This window comes from Vombatus ursinus, unplaced genomic scaffold, assembly GCF_900497805.2.
Source record: "Vombatus ursinus unplaced genomic scaffold, bare-nosed wombat genome assembly UNPS02003292.1, whole genome shotgun sequence".
Classification (NCBI taxonomy): Eukaryota; Metazoa; Chordata; class Mammalia; order Diprotodontia; family Vombatidae; genus Vombatus; species Vombatus ursinus.
The window spans coordinates 9,884,520-9,894,680 of NW_020943070.1; the positions used below are offsets into that span (position 1 = coordinate 9,884,520).

A 10,161-nucleotide genomic window follows, 5' to 3' on the forward strand; every position below is an offset into this window, starting at 1 on the left:
AACCTAAAGGGGATAGGACAAGACTTCTGATTTTCTGGGTTCAAGGAAACACCTTCCCTCCATCTGCTAAGCAATTGACAATCTTCAAGAGATGCTCAGAGCACTGAAAAGGGTCACACCCGGCCAGGACGTGTCAGGGAGGGGAGCTGAGTCTGGGTCTTCCTGGCTTGGGGTGGGGGGCTCTCTCTGCCCTGGGCCAAGCTGCCTCTCAGTGGCAATTAACAGAACGCCAGTTGGAAATGATGGTGAACCATCTTTCAAAGGAAGTTAATTAGGGACTGGAATTCAATTGACAATATTTTATAATTAACAATCATTTTTTGTTGCAGCAACCCGCCTATTGCTGAGTGTCTCAGGATCGTCTGAAGGCACAGAGAGGTTATGAGACTCACTCGTGGCCATACGGCGACTGTGGGTCAGAGGCAGGATTTGAACTTTGATCTTCCTGACTCTGGAATCAACCCTATTCACTATATGAAAAACCCATTGCTTCTCAGATGCAACTTAAAAAAATAATGTAAAGGTTAATCCCAGCGAATGATTTCCTATGTGTAATAGGTATCAAATTTCTTGCCTTCTCAATGGGTGGGGGAGGAAATGGAGGGAGGGAGAGAATTTGGAACTGAAAATTAAAATTAAAACATACATACACAAAAATAATAATAATTGATATGCAACTTTTTAAAAGCCTATCCATTGCCTAAAGCAAGGCATGCCCAGGATGCTATCTCTCAGGAGCCCCACAATAAAGGGCTATTTCCTCTCCTCCATCTATGGCTGGCTCATTCTGCCTTTTCTTTCAGCTTTTCAGCAATTGGGCTTTAACTTCAAGCCTTCCTCATCTTACCCAATGATTCGTTGGAGGAGTCCTTTAAACATAAATTTCCCTTTGGGCTTGAAGTATTGTTTACAATTCATTAATTTCTTAACTCAGGATGGGGGAGGGGGATACAGCTAATTGGAGGTCGATGAACTGAGGTAGAAAAGGGGTAGAGGATCTTGGGGATTTAATGGAGAGCCAGGGAAAGAGGGCTCAGCCTCGAGGGAAAGGGACAGGACCCAAGATTTCCCAGGGAAGGAAACTCCCTCAACCAGCCTGGGTTGGCACCTTCCCTACGATTCCAGTCTTGGGGAGTTGTCCAAAGGGGCAGTTGTCAGTTATGACCCTTTAGGGGATCATTGTAGTATTTTTCACCCACTCACCATTTCAGGGAAATAGTGTCCCCTGCAGAAGTGACCATTCTTTTAGGAGGACAGAATGCCAGGGTATAACCTGGCCTGGTTGAGAAGAGCCTGGCATCTCTATTTAGAGTCAGATGGTGAGCGCTTCCAGTTATCCAGGGAGAAAGCCTCCCTGTTTGGACCAGGGAGTCATAGCAAAATAGCAGGACATGACTCGAGTCAATGCAAATCTCTAAGTCGGTAGTCAGAGCTGGGTGGGTCACTCTGAAGCGTCTCCCTGTGGTTCCTTACGTCCCCCCTGTCCTCTCCCAGGCCCTGACTTCAGGGGAAGGAGAGCCAGGGAGAGGGACATGGGATGGGCCTGGGTGAAAAGGAGGCCTGGATTCACTTCTCTCCCCTATCAGTCTCCCCTACTCTTCTATGGGAGCCCTAGAATTCCAGCCCTGACTAGCCGCTAGGGCACTGGACTTGGGGCCAGAAGGACCTGGCTTCACATCCCACCCTGGATACTTACTAGATGTGTGACCTAGGGAAGATCACCTCATCTCTCTAGGCTTCCTTTTCCTCAATCGAAAAATGGAATGAGGTATGTGTATGTGGTAGGGGTGGGGATGGGGGGAAAGGGGATTGTACTCCCTGGCCACTGAGGTCCCTTCCAGCTCAAAATCTATGATTCTGAGATCATACCATCCCCCTTCATCCCAACCTTGCTGGCCTTTGACCCTTTCGGGTTACAACAACCCCCGAGAAGGACAGAATTCTGAAGAGCTGGCCTTCTTGGGAGGTCCTATAGAAATGCACTGTCTTTGTTCTAAGACAGGGTTCAGTTTGGGGCAGGGGGAGGAGGAAGGCATTATTTCTATTCATCTCCAGCTCTTCTCTCTCCCTCACCCCTCACATCCAATAAGCTGCCAAGTCTTGTCACTTCTTTCTCAAACACATCTTCCTCATTCTTCCCCTTCTCTCTGCTGATAGGGTTACAAGCCAAGCTCAAGCCACCCCCCCCACCTCTTACCTACTGCATCAGCCTCCAAGGGCTCCCCCTGACTCAAGTCTCTCCCCTCTCTCATCCATCCTTGTCACAGCTGTCCAATCGACACATATCCCCGTGGCCCAGATCTGGCTAGATCTCCCCACTGCCCCCAAATCGCTTCCTCTTGCCTCTAGAATAAAATGCAACAATTTCAGGAAGACTCATCTTCCTGAGTTCAAATCTGGTCTCAGACACTATCTGTGTGACCCTAGGCAAATCACTTAACCCTGTTTGCCTCAGTTTCCTCATCAGTCAAATGAGTTGGAGAAGAATATGGCAAACCACCCCAGTACCTTTGTCAAGAAAACCCAAATGGCGTCATGAAGAGTTAGACAAGACTGAAACAACTGAACAGCATGATGATAAAAAGGACCACACTGAAGACAGCAGAACTCTGTTTGGTGCGGTGACCAATCTTGATTCTGCAAGTTTGGCAGGAAAACAGATACATCAGTTCTGAAGGTGGAGGACCTGGGTTCAAATTCTGCCTCTGATGCTGACTACCTGTAACCTTGGACAAGTCACTTAACTTCCCTGAGCCTCAGTGTTCTCCTCTGTAAAATGAGGCAGTTGGAGATGGTGCTGTGATCAATCCTGTGACCTCCTCCTCTGAATATAGTGGCAGACTAGGGAATCAAGAAGACCTGAATTCAAATTCTGCCTCAGGTACTTACGAACTGTGTCCCCCTGGCCAAATCACTCAGTTTCCTCATCTGTAAAACAGGGATAATAACGGGACCTACCCCAGAGGGTGGCTATGAAAATCAAATGAGATAATAGGGGTAAAGCATTTTGCAAAATTTAAAGCACTACATTAATATTAACTATTACTGTTCTTATTGTCAAAGAGATGATCGATTCTAAGTATGGGATGGCACATTTGTGGCTGGGATATTGCTTTGTCTGCACAAGTATATTCCCAGTTACAAGGCACAGATCTACCGGAAGGGGGCAGGTGTAATTGAGAAGTGACAGCAATGGAGTGTGTGTGTGTGTGTGTGTGTGTGTGTCTGGGTGTGTGAGTGTGTAATTAAGAAGTCACAGCAATGGAGTGTGTGTGTGTCTCTGTGTGTGTATGTGTGTGTGTGTGTGTGTGTGGGTGTGTGTGTAATTGAGAAGTGACAGCAATGGAGTGTGTGTGTGTGTGTGTGTCTGGGTGTGTGTGTGTGTGTAATTGAGAAGTGACAGCTTTGGAGTGTGTGTGTGTGCGTGTGGGTCTGGGTGTGTGGGGGGGTGTGGGTGGGGGTGGGGGGGTGTGTGTGGGGGTGTGTGCGCGTGGGTGTGGGTGTGTGTGTGTGGGTGTGGGTGTGGGTATGTGGGTGTGTGGGTGTGTGGGTGTGTAACCAGTGTGGCTCTCTTTGGATAATCCAGCCCCTACATGAGCCCTCCGGGGTTGAAGGCTTTCCCACCCATCTTCTTTTCCTTGCCATAGAACACAGCCTAAGCAAAGCTGCCGATGACTGGAGCCCTCAGTGGGTTTGGATGGGTCTCCCCAACTAGGCCAGAGCTTCCTGAGAGCCTGTAGCCCCCTCGTACTGTTCCCAGAGGCTCTCACGGCACTGGGCATGCAGGAAGTGCTCCAGTACTCGGTGATCAGCCAAGCACTCTGTGGAGGGTGACTTGGCTAAGGCCCAGCAGACCCCTCTCCAGGAAAAAAAAAGGATGGAATGCTGCTGTCCCCCCAAAGGACAGTCATCATTCTCCAGGGAAAGATTGCTCCTGCCTCTTCCTAGGCTACAATTTTAGGACACACGGAGGCAGGGAAGCAACGTGCCAGAGAGTCAGACCCTGCAGCAAAGCGGTGGTGATGGGAAGCCCACTGGGCAGCAGAAGACCGTAGGATGGACATCAGAGCACCAGATGGCATTGCTGTAAGACTTGGGAAGCATTTTCCAAACATTCACTCACTTGATGGTCACAACCCAGTAGTGGATAAACACTACACATGGAATCAGGAAGACCTAGGTTCAAATCTCGCCTCAGACACTGACTAGCTGTGTCAACCTGAGCAAGTCACAGAGCCTCTGAACCTCAGTTTCCTCATCTGTTAAATGGGGATAATAATAGTATTTACCTGACAGGGCAGCTGTGAGGTTGAAATGAGAAGATACAAGTGATTTGTAAATATGAGCGATTCCCTCCCTCCCTCCCTTTCAGAGGTGAGGGTCAATAGGTATGGAACACAGCACATTGTTGACCTGTTGGCTAGTTTTGCTAAATTTCTTTTTTCCTCTCTCTTTTACTTTTTGTTACATAAAATCTCTCTGGGATAAGGAGAGAAGGATATATTCACAAATGGAAATAATATTAGAAAAAATCATATCAATAAATAATACATATATACATATTCATGTCTAATGGTAGCCATCTCTAGGGTGGGGGGAGGAGAGAGGGAGGGAAAAAATAAAAAGTTCACAGCAGAGAATAAAAGGAAATGTAGCAGGAAGTGTAGAGAGCAGAGTAGCTTTGAAAACGATGTGCAATGCTTATAGAGTGTTTTTTTTTTAAGTGAACAGTGTGAAATGTATTCATGGTTTTACAGTGAATCATCTTCTTATATTGTGCTGTGGACATGGAAATGTTCTTTGTTTTTGTGTATTTAATGAATTAAATTCATTAAAATGAATAAAAGAAATAAAATAAAACAAGGAAAAAAGAAAAAAGTATGTGTGTATCTATACATATATACATATACATATATAAGTATATATATGAAATATCACCCCATTTTACAGATGAGAAAACTGAAGCCCAAGGGGGGAAGAATCTTGCCCAATCTTCACAGTATTTAGAGATGGAAGACAATTTAGAGGTCAGCTAAGCCCAAGTCCCTCTTTTTACAGATAAGGAAACTGAGTCTTAGAAGGGTGCAACAACTTCCTCCTGGTTCCCTAGGTAGGAAGGATAGCTACCATGTACATGGTGAGCACCTGAAGGTTTGGAAAGTATTTTACACGCACTATCTCAGCTGATCCTCAGAACCACCTTTTCAAGGAAGGACTGCCAAGGGCAGTAGAAAGAGCACTGGCCTGGAAGTCAGAAGACTGGAATTCAAATCTTGCCTCTGTCACGTCACGACTTGTGTGACCTTGGGTTAGTCACTTCTATTCTCCAGGCCTCAGTTTCCCCTGAGGTAAGATGAGGGCACTTGACTAGACAAAACTTGGTGTTTGGCCAATAAGGATTCTGAGCCTCAGAGCTGGGAAATGAGCTGCCCATGGTCACAAAACTTATAGGTGTATGTGTGGGCACTTGAATTCAGGTTTCTCCTGACTCCAAATTCATTACCCTTTTCAGCAAGTCCTCTCAAGATGAGTACCTGTACAGAGGTGTCATTACTCTCACAAACAGCCTTCGTGCTGAGGGATAGAGGTGAGGGTTCTCCCAATGCCCACTTCCTGACTCCCTCAAACAATCCATCAATTAATCCACACGTTAATTAAGTACCTAGTATGTGCGGGGCACTATGCTAGGCGGTGGGGGTACGAAGATGAAGAATGAAATAATCTCTGTGGTCAAAGAGCCTATATTCCATAGCATTGATTGGTGAATCAATCAGTCGATGAACAGAACCACGGAATTCAGGATTTGGAAGAAGCCACTCGGGCCATGCCTGGGCTGATTTGATGAAATCTTTGAATACTCAAGACTGGTGATTTCAGTGACTTCAGCTGCAAAAGCAAGCAGTGACACAGAACTGCAATCAAATCCAATCCAGACACAAAAGGAATTCCAACAAGGATCATTCAGCCTCCCAGAAGTGGGGAACTCCGAGGGGACGCTTTGAATTGTGAGGAGTTTTCTCCTATAGTGAGCATTTATTAAGCACCTGCTGTATGTCAGACTGTGCCAGGCCCTGGAGATGCTACAGAGACAAAAATCAAGCAATCCCTGCCCTAGAGAATATTACATTCTATCAGGAATATCATAGTATCATCTATTTAGAGGGGAAAACAGGTACCTAAATAAATATGAATATAATAAATAATAAATGAATATTAATAATAAAGATTTATTAAGTGCCTACTATGTAACAATCACTGTGCCAGCATCCGGGATATAAAGAACTACATAAACATTCCCTGCTTTCAAGGAGTTCACAGCCTAATAGGGGAAATAACATGAAAATAACTGAGCAAACAAGACCTGGCAGAGATGAACTAGAGAAAATCCCAGAGGGAAGGCACTGGCTCTAAGGGGGATTGGGAAAGACTTTTTGTGGAGGGTGGGGTTTTAGCTGAGACTTGCAGGGAGCCCGAGAAGCCAGGAGGTAGAGGTGAAGAGCGAAAGCATCCCAGGCATAGGGGAAAGGCAGTCAAAATGGCAGGAGTCAGAGGGTAGAGTGTCTTGTTTGAGGAAGCCAGTGTCACTGGATGCAAGAAGAGGAGGACAGGGCAGAAGGTGGAAGAACCTGGCCAGGTAAGAAAGGGTTTTAAAAGTCAAACAGAGGATTTTATTTTTGATCCTGCCAGTAAAAGGAAGCCACAGGGGCTGACTGAACAGACCCATGCTTCATTATGGTAGTTAGGTGGAGAACGGATTGGAGAAGAGATTGGCAGGGTCATGGGAGAGAAAAGGGCACATGCCAGCGATGTTGCTGACAGACCTTGGCAACAGATTAGATATGGGGGCTGAGAGACAGATGGTAAAAAAGTCAAGCCTGGGTGACTGGGTGACCTGGGATAGTAGTGCCCTCAAAAGTAAGAGGGAAGTTAGGAAGAGAGTGGGGAGGAAAAGTAAGGAGCTCCATTTTGGACATGTGGGGCTTAAGGTGTCTACTGGACATCCAGACTTTGCACAGCCCTCCCTCTCTCACTCAAATTAAATTCAATTGCAGGTCATGTTATCATCTCCCTGATGCCACGGTCCTCTTCAAGAATGAACGACAAACCACCACCCACACAATTTGAGATGACTGAAAGGTAGATGGAAATTTGAGACTCGAGGTCAGCAGAGAAGTTGGGGCAGGATGAGTAGATTTGCAAATCATCAGCACACAGATGGTAATTAAATGCACAGGAGCTGATGAGATCCCTCACAAAGTAGTATAGAGGGAGAAAAGAAGGGCCCCGAAAGAGTGGGGGTGCCTACAATTAGGGGGAATGACCTGGATGAAGAATTTTGGGGAAGGTCTTAGTAACTAAGGGATTGGGAAAGACTGGACCAGATCACAAGAACTACAGATTTAGAGCTAGGTGGGAACATAGAAACCATCAAGTTCCACCCTCTCACTTTACAGAGGGGGAAACTGAGGCACAAAGAGGTTATGTGACTTGCCCAGGATCATACAGCTAGTCTGGGACTCCAAATGCATTGTGCCGAACAGACTTCTGGACCAGTTTTTGCTTTCCCACCCACAGTGGCCTGTATGTGTCCTGGTGGGAGCGCAGCCCAGGCCTGGAGGAAGGGCAGCATACAACAGCCTGCAGGATGCCAGCCACCACCATCTTCATGGCCCCCTGGCGGGGGCCCCAGCAGAGATGGCAACCAGTGCTAGCGAGCCCCACAGCCCGGGCACCGGGAAGAAACCCCAACGACGGCCGATAAATAATGCTTTCTTCTCATCAACAGCCTAGTTTCCAAACTTTCCAACGAGTGCTCGGGTAGAAGAAAGCCCTGTTTTCTCTGAAACACTGGCGTTTCTGAAAGGGGCCGAGACTCCAGGCGCAGCGGCTTCAAATAGTCTGCCCACTGAGTTGAAGAGAAAAGTTCATGGAAACCAAATGCACTCCACGGCGCAGTGTCTCCCTCCACGCTTTAGAATTCGTGTGGCCCATGCCTAACACTTTGAAAGTCTGAGCTGGGCGCCTTCTCAGAGAAAGGGGGCCTGTTTTGGAGGCTGCTGGAATCTGGGCTCCTTGTCCATTTCTAGGCCATTGCCACGCCAAGTTCTTATTGCCTCTGGAGAGCCAAAGAAGGTTTCTGAGAGAAAGGATTTCTGCTTAACCTGCTCCCTCCCTCCCAAATGCCACACACCACACCAGCAGAAATGAGGCGAGCTGCAGAGAAAACTCTGCTGGGTCTCCTTGGCAGGGGAAAACCTGGGGGTTTTCTTTTCATTTTTCTTTCCTTTCTATCCTATTTTTGCCATCATGAGATGAACGAAAGAGCTCCAAGAAAACCTGATTACAAAATCGTTCAAAGCCTGGTGCCCTGGAAAGGTTGCTGCCTTTAGAGTCAGAGGACCTGGGTTTGAATCTTGGCTCCACCAAGATGACCATGGGCAAGTCAGCTGTAGATTTCTTCTTAAAACGAAGGCACTGGGCTAAAATTTAGTCAGTCACGGCAAGCATTAATTAAACACTTCAGATGTGCAAGGCCCTGTGCATTTTGAATAAATGACCTCAAAGGTCCCTTCCAGATCAATCTATAAATTCTGTAAGTCTCACATTTTTAAATAAGTAGAGGCTTGTTTCTTGTTTGTCCTATCAGGGTGTGATGTAGATTCTTATGCAAGTAGCTGGAAAGGTCCCAAGATTCATACACATAGCTGGAAGGGTCCCAGGATTCATATACTTATAGCTAGAAGGGTCCCAGGATTATAGCTGGAAAGGTCCCCAGATTCATACACTTATAGCTGGGAAGGTCTCAGGATTCATGCCCTTATAACCAGAAGGGTCCCAGGATTCATACACTTAGAGCTGGAAAGGTCCCAGGATTCATATACTTGTAGCTAGAAGGGTCCCAGAATTCATACACTTATAGCTAGAAGGGTCCCAGGATTCATACACATAGCTAGAAAGGTCCCAGGATTCATATACCTATAATTGGAAGGGTCCCAAGGGGCCATAGTTCAACCCCGTCACTTTTATGAATGAGCTGAGGCACAGAGAGCTTAAGGAATTGCTTAGGGTAGCATAGTAAGTGCCTGAAATGAGATTTGAACTCAGGTCCTGTGATTCTCAATGCAGTGTCCTATCTCCTATGACACATGGGCCTGCACATCACACATTAGCTATTCAAGTAAAGAGGAGGGCTCAGTGAGGAGGGGAGGGAGGGGAAGGTATTGAAATTACTGTGATTCAAAGCCAAGAGTATTCATATACCTTGTATGTCCTGACCTAGGAGAGAGAAACAGAGTCAACCACTAGTGGATAGTACAGTGACCCCAGGGACAGGAGACCTAGTTTCTAGTCACATCCTACCTGTGTGACCCTAGACAAGTAGCTTTCCTCTCATGCTCCAGGCAATGAGATGACTGGTTACAGGGCAGGAGCCAGTCAGCATTGGTTTTAGGAGTTCCTTCCTGGAAATTCCCTATACCAATGAAATCATAACGAAATAATTAATTTTATAAAAATAAAGAGAACACCTGGAAAGACAAAACCCAGGAGTACAGACTTTGTAAAAAATTAAATTCAAAGAAGGACATTACTGTTAGCCATGCTAATTAAGTGCGTGGTTACAAGGCCCAGACAATCACAGGACTCTGTTCTTAAATATGAATGCACATCCCTATGCCAGCAATGCACTGGGCTGGTCTGAATCGATAATTATTCATGACTTTTCAGGTTATTTCAGAGACTTCAGCCGGAAGGCCAGCCCAGGAGCCTCACTCTGTTCTGATGGAGGCAAAGGGTTCACCGCCTCCACTGTTGAAGCTTTCTTCTCTGACACAGAAATGCTGGTGATCATGGGGGTGAGTCAGCCTGTGAAGCACAGGTGCTGCTCTGAACAGCCCTGGGGGGCAGTGAAACTTACAGGGCTCCAAGGAGCTGGCCACACCTCGTGACCTCTAAGGGATCTTTGTCTGGCTCGTAACACTGGTACACTGCCCTGTAACCCTGTAACCCCGGTACTCTATCAGGCTTTGCCCATCTATTAATAACTGCATACTGTGCACAGAGCAGCAGCTTTGTATGTATCCCCAGCAGTGAAAAGGGAAAACTGAATTGGCAGGTTGTTTGCTGTTGGATTGCTATGTACTTTTTAAAAAACTCAGCAAA

At 46.5% G+C, this 10,161-nt stretch overlaps 1 protein-coding gene and 1 long non-coding RNA gene across 2 annotated transcripts in view; one reads left to right on the forward strand and one right to left on the reverse strand.

Moving 5' to 3' along the window:
- Positions 1-405, forward strand: part of LOC114051721 — a 29,319-nt gene extending 28,914 nt beyond the window's left edge. The window contains exon 3 of the long non-coding RNA XR_003570194.1: positions 330-405. This is a non-coding gene — a long non-coding RNA (uncharacterized LOC114051721). The remainder of the gene's footprint in view (positions 1-329) is intronic.
- The window catches only part of RFX4 (regulatory factor X4), a 127,148-nt gene that overhangs the window by 102,988 nt on the left and 13,999 nt on the right, over positions 1-10,161 (reverse strand). The window lies entirely within an intron of this gene.